Source organism: Pelodiscus sinensis, chromosome 7 (assembly GCF_049634645.1).
Source record: "Pelodiscus sinensis isolate JC-2024 chromosome 7, ASM4963464v1, whole genome shotgun sequence".
Taxonomy (NCBI): Eukaryota; Metazoa; Chordata; order Testudines; family Trionychidae; genus Pelodiscus; species Pelodiscus sinensis.
In genome coordinates, this window is record NC_134717.1 from 25,220,687 (window position 1) to 25,230,674 (window position 9,988).

At 43.9% G+C, this 9,988-nt stretch overlaps 1 long non-coding RNA gene across 1 annotated transcript; it reads right to left on the reverse strand.

The window, feature by feature from the left end:
* Positions 1 to 2,942: 2,942 nt before the first annotated feature.
* On the reverse strand, positions 2,943 to 9,576 carry LOC142830167 (uncharacterized). Its single transcript, XR_012905159.1, has 3 exons — positions 4,883 to 9,576; positions 3,468 to 3,673; positions 2,943 to 3,117 (listed from the first exon to the last, which is right to left on the reverse strand). It is a non-coding gene; the product is annotated as an uncharacterized LOC142830167 (long non-coding RNA).
* Positions 9,577 to 9,988: the final 412 nt, after the last annotated feature.

Sequence of the window (9,988 nt, forward strand, 5' to 3'; positions counted from 1 at the left end):
TGTCCCTGACACATTCCAATCTCAGGAAATCTAGACAATTAATCCTCATGTATTTTCAGCAAAAGTACTGCTTTTACAAGCTCACAAATACGCACTTTCAGGGGGTGGAGGCAGCAGCTACACACTCCAAGTGACTCATCCATACACTCTTTATTTTCAAGGCAAAACACACAATGCGTAGTACAGCTCAGTTTCCCAATAGCTGGGACTCCCAAGAGCTACCTCTTTAATTAGGTACAATAAGCCTCTACATACAGATTAACCTCTCTAGTCTGAATCACTCGGGATATGACCAATTCCAAATCAGAGAATTTTCTGGACCACAGAAGGTCAATATTGTCTAGCAGCATTACCAACACTTCCACTTCTTATGGGTCTGTTAGAGGACATTCAGGATAAATTAGAGCTAAATAACAGCATAGAACATGGAGAGCTAGGACTGGTGGTTGTAAACAAACTTTATGGGACCACAAGAAGCTTGGCTATACCCATGAAAAGTGGACATCTAGCTAACTAAAATTATTCCATAAAATCATTCCAGACAACAGATGTTTCTAAACCACAGAGTTCCAGACTAGAGAGGTTCAACCTGTAGTCTCATCCACACTATTTAAGGCTTTGAAATTGGGCATCATAGAAAAAAACAGATCTGGATTTAAATTCTTTAAGATGAACAGTAAATTGGTGTTTAAAATGTACTTCTTAAAGACCTGGTCATGCTGCAGGGAAAACATAGGGAGAAAGATGTTCTCTGGAGAACAACTCCAGTTTGTGTTACGTGTTTTCTATAGGTTTTTCCCCGTTTTTATTACTAGATAAATTTTCATGAAAACTGGATCTTTGTGGGGTTTTTTTTTTTTAAGATTATCTGCACCTGCTGCCTAGCCTATAAAAATGTGGTTTCAAATTCAAAGCAATAAAACATTGCAATTAACTGGAATGATATGGTTTAGACTGAAGCCTGAATTCACACAATGGGCTCCCTCTGCCACTTGTGTATAAAACTTGCCTCTTCAGTCACAAATATATATTTAGAAAATTTTTTTACTTATTTCTCTTAACTCTGTCGTTATTATCTGATTATTTGTGTTACAGGTAGCACCCAGAAGCCACATTCAGGACTGTAGTCCCATTGTACAAGGCACTCTACAAAACAAGAGAAGACTGTCTCTGCCCCCCAAAGAACTTACAGTGTGTGACACTGGCAGGAAGCAGGCTAAGAAGTGGGGCCAGCTACCATGCACGTCACATCACAGCTAGAACACAATGTTCAAAGAGGTTTAACACTCAGTGACTCCAAATGGCTCTTTGCTACCACCACAGCTTAGTCATGCTATGAACAAACAGTGCTCCCCAGGCTGAACAGCCCATCATGCTGCTTACATGCTGCCCTGGTGGGTGACAGTACAACAACTTTAATGGACAACAGTATTGTGCAGTATAAGGCTAGGCAGATCTCAACATCAACTGTTGTTATTTCCTCTGGTAACTAAGGAAACCCCATGTTGTTCTTATACATATGAGCTATGTCGACAGTGGTGGGTTCTTGCACAAGTACAGCCGTTCTTGTGCAAGAACCCGCTGAGTGTCCATACTGCCCACCCTCTCTTGCGCAAGAAGATTTACAATATGACGTGGTAAGAGAGGGCTTCTTACGCAAGAGTTATGCTCTTTTCTTACAAGTGTAAACTCTCTTGCGCAACAGCTCGTGCGCAAGAGGGCAGTGTGGATGCACCGTAGGGGTTTCTTGAGCAAGACAACCCTATGGCTAAAATGGCCTTCGGAGCTTTCTTGCACAAGAGTGTGTCCATACTGCCATGGCCACTCTTGCGCAAAAACACATCTCAGACATGGCAGTGTGGACGTGTTCTTGTGCAAGAACCTGCCAGTGTAGACATAGCCCCATGGTGTATACTGCTAACTCATGATATGAGAGGTGTATTCATAGGAGCAACCGATGCAGCTGCAGGAACACCAGTCTGGAGCGACTGAAATGTTAGGTCACAATCTAACTTTATAAAATATTAAGCAAATTAACAAAATACATACACCTCAAAAAATGCAAATGGCCATCAAAATGCCATTTTAGGTTGGCAGTCCCACACAAGCATCATGATAAACACATCTTTCCTCATATCCAAGAGCATAAAAGAAGTTTCCCTAGTTACAAAAAGAAACTCTGTAGGCATTTCATATAAATTTCCATATAACTTCATAAACAGGACTTCCCTAGAAATTGTCAAAAGGTAAAACTTCCTATACGATTACACATGATCAGTGGTAAAAATGAAAACATAAATAGATCAAAGATTCCAGTAAGAGTTCCACTTTCAGCCCAGAAGTAGATGACTTGCTGTTTGTTTTAATAAAGTTTTTCATTTTTATTCTGCAGAAAGGTCTCCTGCTTGTCTGGATTCCAAAAGAAATATGAGGGGGTTTTACCATCTCACATTGGCAGCAGTAGAGAAGTTTGATATCAGTATGAATATTTTTAAAGATCAGGAGTAACTGGTAAAAATTTTAATGAAATTTGGATTTAGCAATTTCCAAGTAAAATAAGAAAACTCTGTTTTCAATAGGACAGAGTCCGGTCCTGAACCTCCATGCTCTCCAAAGGAGAATACTAAACCATAGTTTAGAAGACCTCTATTGTGCTCTAAAGCAAAAGCAATATCAATATTAAAACCTTGAGCACACTAACAAACGTAGTATCTATAATTCTGCTCCATGTAGCTCAGACCAGGGCTAGATAATGCAGTTTTAAAAGCTTCTGGGCATTTTCAAAAAAAAAAATCCACAATTAGCCTGTTGAAGTCAAGGACAGTTTTACAATGAGTTTATGGGAGCAGAGTCAGGCCAATGTCAGACTGCAATTCTAATTTGTGTAAATCTCACCATATACCTTGTACCACTGCTACTAATACTGGATTGGTGCCATGAGCAAATTACAGATACAAAACTCACTATGGTAAATACAACCTAAGACTTTATTTGTAAGTCTGAATACCGTACCTTTTTGTATCATCTTTTCCATAGCAAGGGAAGATAGCAGGAGGATTTCCAGTCTGACTTTAATTTAACTCCAGGAGGAAATTACTCCTCATTCACTGCCAAAACCTAATTACAAATAAGATTTTAGATCATCAAAGCATATGGAATGAGGTATTTCAGAGTGATTCAAAGGAAATTAACAAAACTTAATTTACTATATTTAATATGATTGTCTGCATTTTCATGGCATCAGAATGCCACCTTCTTCCTCACTAAGGGGTGTGAACGAGCCTGTAATTTCCTCTCCACGTCTTTTATATTTAATACTGTAACAAACTTTTCTACTCCATTTCCTTTGCTTTCCAGATTCACACATTCACCCAACCGATACAGTAATTTAGCCAAGTCCCTTCCATCCAGGGGAACAGCGGTGAACAAGGAGGCCGATAAAGCTTATAAAGCAGTTCAACCCTTACCTTTGGGAAACAAGGTGCAAGATCCTCTCAGTCCCCTGACACCACTCAAGCAACAGCCGGGGCTGGGCGACAATTTGTGTGATGCAGAAGCTGCAATAGGCCCTTGTTCAGAACAGGTACTCAGGGCAGGAAGGGGAATGGCTGTACTGCCGAGCCCTAAACCCACTGGATGGCAGAACAGTTCACTGGCAGCTACAGGAAGACTGCTGTTAGAGGAGTCATGAGGAAACAGATTAAGAGTGGGCCAAAAAGTAGTTTAAACCTGTCCCACAATCCCTTTTTTTGTGCTACACACTTAGGGTGCATCTACTTTGCACCCTTAGCTCGAAATAAGCAACATAATTTGAGCTACAGAAATTGCATAGTTTATTTTGAATTAACTTCAGAATAGCTTATTTTGACATTTGATGCCAAATTTTGAAATAAACTGCTATTCCGAAACATCCCTTAACCCTCCTGGAACGAAATAATGGGCTTGCTTAAAAGACATGGAAAAGATGTGGAAGTATCCCGAAATAGTGCAACAGAATAAACATACCCTTACTGTTTTGCACCTCTCAGGAGATGCAGTACAGAAAGCAGACCATTGGCTGTGTCATCCTTTGACAAACTGATAACAAATATCCATAACTAATCTTTCCCAAGAAACCCCAATAAAGATTTTAAAGAAAGAGTTTTTCTCAATAGAGACAAGTTATGTCTCAATAGAGACATAACACATTATCTGGCTATGTGAGAGGTCAGTAAATATGAGACATGTTTCTAATTCTAGTGCAAAGACATATTTGAAAAGGTAATTTGACTTTAAATCTACCTAAATAATGCAATTAAGTATATCATCTTGTATCAAGGGGGCATGTTTTCTCATCCCACTGAGGGTACATCTAAACTATGCTTTATTTTCGAAAGAGGATATGCAAATATCATGGGATATGCAAATTCTTCTTCCGATCTCACTTTTGAAAGCGGGTCTTTCGAAAGTGAAAGTAGTCTGGACACAGTTTTTTCGGGGGAAAAAACCCTTTTTCGAAACACCGTGTAAACCTCATTTTTTAAGGAAGAGCAGTTTTTCAAAAAAGGGGTTTTTTTCTGAAAAAAAAACCGCGTCCAGACTACTTTCACTTTCAAAAGTGAGATCGGAAGTTGCATATCCTCTTTCGAAAATAAAGCGTAGTCTAGACATAGCCTGCATGAGAATATATATTGTCCTACAGCTTAGCTAGGATAACTATGAAATGCATTTTTCCATTTAGCATTAACTGGAGCGATGCATTACACAGCTACAGCTGTCCAGATGAAACTATATTTTTAAAATAAAAAGAATGACCATTTCCCTTTCCATGCAATTATGGTTCAGATATCTGGAACTTATGTTCCCTTAACATTCTACACACATCTGTGTAATTCCCACTCACCGTCCAGGGGAGTTTTTCCTGCACATGAACTACAGCACTTCTGGGAGCCCCATGAAGCCAGAGCTGCTGGCAGTGCCAACGGGAGCCATGAGGGTTCCTGTTCAACCAGACGTTGCAGTCAAAAACTGGATACCTGGCAGCCCAACAGCTGGCAAAGCAAGTGCTAAGCATAAACAGACTAAGCAATTGCTTACAGCTACTGAATAGCTTCAAGGAGCGGGGCTCTCTAATTATTAGTTTGTGCTGTGAGGGGGGCAAGAATATTCCTTTTTAGGGCCCCCAGCGGGCTTATTCCTCCTTTGCCTGTGGGTGTGTCACATGAGAGATGCAAGCCACACCATTAGTGTTTGCACCTTATTCTTATTCCTGATTGGGCACTGCATCAGAACAAAACCAGAAAACAGGAATCCATTCAGCACAAGACAATGAGATTTGTTTGTCCTGAAAAGAGGAAGCTGAATTTAAAAAAGGCCTCTTCATGTTACCATAACAGATTAAAGATTCATGGTCTTTTAAGGCTAACTTACTGCAAACAGTTAAAATTAGAGCACAGACTTGTAATCAAGTCAAAGATCTCAGAATTTAAATAGAGGTTTTCAGGAAAAAAATATCTCCATCATCATATCCTTTGGATAGACACGTGAATGACTTTAAGAATAGGTGGGTTATTTTCTCTGTACTGTTGAGTCACAACATTATAAATGGGCTTTCCAGAAAATTAATGCTCTCATAAATACAGATATGCCAGCTCAAGTTTCCTGGCATTTCAGTAACACTAATTGTCCCTCCTTTTTTCCTTGCTGCTATTTGCCATATTTCTTGGAAAACAACAGCTGTGTTTATTCAAATAGCAGCATACTGATGACTTGATGAGAGGCTAATCTGCAGGGATTCCAAGTGTAACTGTCCTATAGGTATCCTCTCAAAACTTCAGACAGTATCTTTCGGATTATGAAAGTCCTTGGGTAGCCTTCCCTCCTTTTCTATTCCATCTAGAAGATTTTCCTTATTTAAGCTGGCTAAGTGCATTGAATTTCTTGCTGTGTATATCTCATTTTTCAGTTCTGGTGGAATAATTTCCCCATACATCACTGTCAAAAAGTAATTCTGCAACATGAACAATTTCAGTCCACTACTTTCTAAGCAAAGGGACTTAAGCAGTACTTTGAATTACAATAGAAACAAGCCACAGCATTCATCTAGAAATCAGGGCAATAAATTCAGTGGGTTTGTCAGCGTTCTCTATGAAACAATGCAAGCTTGAGACTGCATTGTAACTCAGTAAGCAGTTTACATAATATATCAAATGATCCAGAAAAAAACTGAAACCATATGGGCAACTGAATTAACCACTTAGATTCAAAGTGGCTGTCACAGTAGTGCAGACTGCAAGGCATGCATCTTACTCCTCAGATCAGTCAGAACTGCACAAATATATCTCCTCTTGTTACTCAAAAAATATACCACAAAAATATTGTTTTTCAAGACAATATTGCTAAGAACATGTGAACCATTGTGGAAAAGAAAAAGAAAAGTCATTTCTCTGTTAACCCCTGACTTACTAGACTTCCCTGGTTTTTTTAATGCTACTATTACAAATGTTTAATGCCTACAACCCAAATTGGAATTGAAATGAGAAGTAAGAGAGGAAAAATCTACACACAAAAACCAAAGAAATGCACACAAACCTCAACTCTGATATATTTGCTTTATGTAGGTGAAAGAAAACATGGTTCTGGAATCTAATGCCTAATATCAGTAAGCAACGTACTTTAACATGAAGGAGTCCAAGTAATTCCCTCATATTTCCAAGAATTATTGTACAATCATTAATTGTCTAATAAAATAGTTAGTGCTTAAGGTGCCACTGGACTCCCTGTTGTTTTTGCTGAAACAAACTAACAGAGCCACCTCTGAAACCTTCATCTAAAGCAGTGGTGAGGAGCATAGGGCCCATGGGCTGGATAGAAGTCAGTCCCAGCTTGACTGGAATGGGGAGGAAGTAACTGCATCAGGAACACCCCTGCACTCTTCCTCCCGCCCTGACCCTGCACCCCCCACACCATTTCCTGGCAGCAAACTCCCACACACTGAACCCCCTCATTTTTGGCTCCACCCCAGAGCCTAGAAACCACGCAAAATCTACTAGCCCAGGTCCCAAGAGGAGTTAACCCTAAGAAGCAGCCATGAGCCTTGGCACCCCTCCCCATGGAACTGGAGTGTGAGGGGAATGAAGGCCCCACGTTGCATGAGTGAGGTGAGAGGGGTTTTTTGGGGGGGTGGGAGGGTGTTTGTTTGGGTTTTTTACTTCTCACTTGCACATGCCCCCTAGCTGATATTTTTCTGTGGGTCAATGGCCCCCAACTCAAAAAAAGGCTAGATCACTGGCAGCCTATAACAAGGCAGGCTACTGTGCTGCTCCAGAGCAGCCCAGAAGAGAAACTGTGATGCAGGAGGCATAATCTTATTCCAGGTCTCTACCCTGCTCTAAGGGAGGAATAGAAGGTGACAGGTCTAAGGACGGGGCAGCCTGTACTCACCAATGAAACAGGTACTTTGAGAAACCTGACTCGGGGCTTTGCTCATGTCCTTCTACCAACCTCATCTCTTGCCCTGGCCTGGGCAAGCAGAGCAAAGTGTTCTACTTAGCTTGCTTCCTACTGCACAAAGCAGCCTGGTGCCCTGGCAGGAAAGAACAGGGGAAGGGCATGTGAGGTGGCATTCTGCCCCTTCAGGAGAGTAGTGCATAGTGGGCAGTCCACCCTGCCACATGACATGGTCCTATAGGGGTTGGAAGGGTCACAAGGAGGAAGAGTTCAGGGAATGCATGGTGCCTGGGAGGGAATCCCATCATTCATCATTAAGGGCTGAAGGCCTGATATACGCAGAGAAGGCAGAGCAAGGTCCCCTTTCTCCTTCCACCCCCCAACCAACTGGGAATAAGCTGGAAGAAGGGAGCAACATAAATGATGCAGGCTGCCTCACAACAAGACAGGTGCCAGCAGGAAAATGCTAGCTTGCTGAACCGACTTAGCTGGCGAACTAATTAGGGAAGATGGGTCAATTAATGGGGAGGCTGGCAAAGGCCAAAGATGCCTAAGGGTATGTCTACACTGCAGCGTTTTTCCAAAATAACTGCAATTTCCTCACTTCAATAGTGTTATTTCGACAAAAAGTCTAAATAACAGAGGGCTTTTTCTGACGGTGGTAAACCTCATTCTACGAGGAATAAGGGTTTTTCCAACAAAGCTTTTTTGAAAAAAGTATGTGCGGATGCGGAAAAAGGAGTTATTTAAAAAAAAAAAAAAAAAAAAAAAAGAGGCCTCCAGAAAGTAACACATGTGCCCTGCTGATCACTCCGTCCACACTCAACACAACTCTATAGTTCCTGTCTCCCGGCAGCTCTTAAAGCTGCAGACACCCAGGACAGGCCTTGTGGCAGGAAGCCGGCCCTGAGAGCTTCCAGACACCGCATGGCTGCCACTGCCACACATCTGGGCACATCCGCAATTCCTCCAAGAGCCCACTGGTCCTCCCAGAGAGCATGCCCAGGGCTCCCAGAAGCCTGCCAGGGGCAGGAAAAGGCATGTGCCATCCTGGTCTGGGGTGGAAATCCTGGCCATCCTCGAGGTGTGGGGTGGGTGGAGACTCTCCAGGATCTTCACTCCAGATGAAGAAATGGGGACATCTACAACCAAATGGCCGACAGCCTGGCCACAAGGGGCTATCACCGCTGCCTGCAGCAGGTGTGGAGCAAGGTTAAAGAGCTCTGGCATGGCTACACCAGGGCAGGACCCCACTCCCGCCCCTATTTTAACAAACTGCACCCATCCTGCGGGGCAGCACAACCCTTTCCCCACACCTGGTGGTGGACTTGGGACTGGAGATACCCATCATCGCCCGGCTGTGGGTCCCAGCCCTCAAGGAGGAGGAAACGGCAAGCACCGTCACCATGCTCACCTTCAAACCAGTACCCCAGGGCCTGCATGTCTCCCAGGCATCCTCAGAGGCTGAGGAGGGATCAGCAGGTGAGTGCTCTTAGTCTTTCCCACACAAAGGGTAGGGGGTGGTGAGTGCTATGGGGCTGTGGTGTGATCATCGCTCGGCTTTTTTGGCCTGGCCCTCGCACTGCAGTCTGTGCACGTGGATGCATGTGCATTGCCAATCTGCACCACGCAGCCCCAGGAGCTCCTGCTCATAGGCTCTGGGGAGGCCAGACACATGTCTGACCCCCCGGGGGGGACGTCTGAGCCCTGGGGGGGGATGCCTACCTACCACCAGCCTCTGCTGAAGGAGGCTGGGTACAAGGTTGCATGCACGTCCGCACACAGAATGAGGAGTGCTGCACATGGGCATGCCTGCCCACTTGAGGCACCACCTGCTCCGGGGATAGTGCTGCCAGGCACCTCCTCCTCCCCAGTTACTTTTATTTTAAAAAAATACAAAGATTTTTTTTTAAACACAAACCTGGTATTTTTATTGAGTTGACAGGGAAGGAGGGGAAGGGAGGGATTGTTGTGGGGAAGGCATAGAGGGGCAAGGCACAGGCCCCTAGTGGGGAAGCCCTGGGAAGAGTTAATGGGGTCTTTCAGAGAAACTCTCCCTCAGGGCCTCCTGGATGCACACCCCCACTTGTTGGGCCTGGTGGATAGCAGCTGTGCGTGGCTACTCAAAAGCCCATGTCTCACAGACGGCCTCTGCCCCCCCCCCCCCCCCCAGCCCGATAGGAAGGCCTCCCCTTGCTCTCCACAATGTTGTGGAGAACACAACATGCAGAGATTACCTGAGGGATGTTGTGCTCCCCCACATTGAGGCAGGTCAGGACGCACCTGAACCATGCCTTCAAGTGCCAAAAGCACATACTGCCCAGATGCAGGAAACAGCCCCTGCTTGGGTCCAGGTGGCCGGTGAATGGCTTCATAAGCCATGGCAATAGGGGGTAGGCTGCATCCCCCATGATGCGCAGTGGCATCTCTACATCCCTGACTCTGAAGTCACACTGGGGGAAGAATGTGCCAGCCTCCAGCTTCTGGTAGAGGCTGGAGTTTCTGAACATGCTAGTGTTGTGTACCCTCCCCGACCACCCAACAAAAATGTCCAAAAACT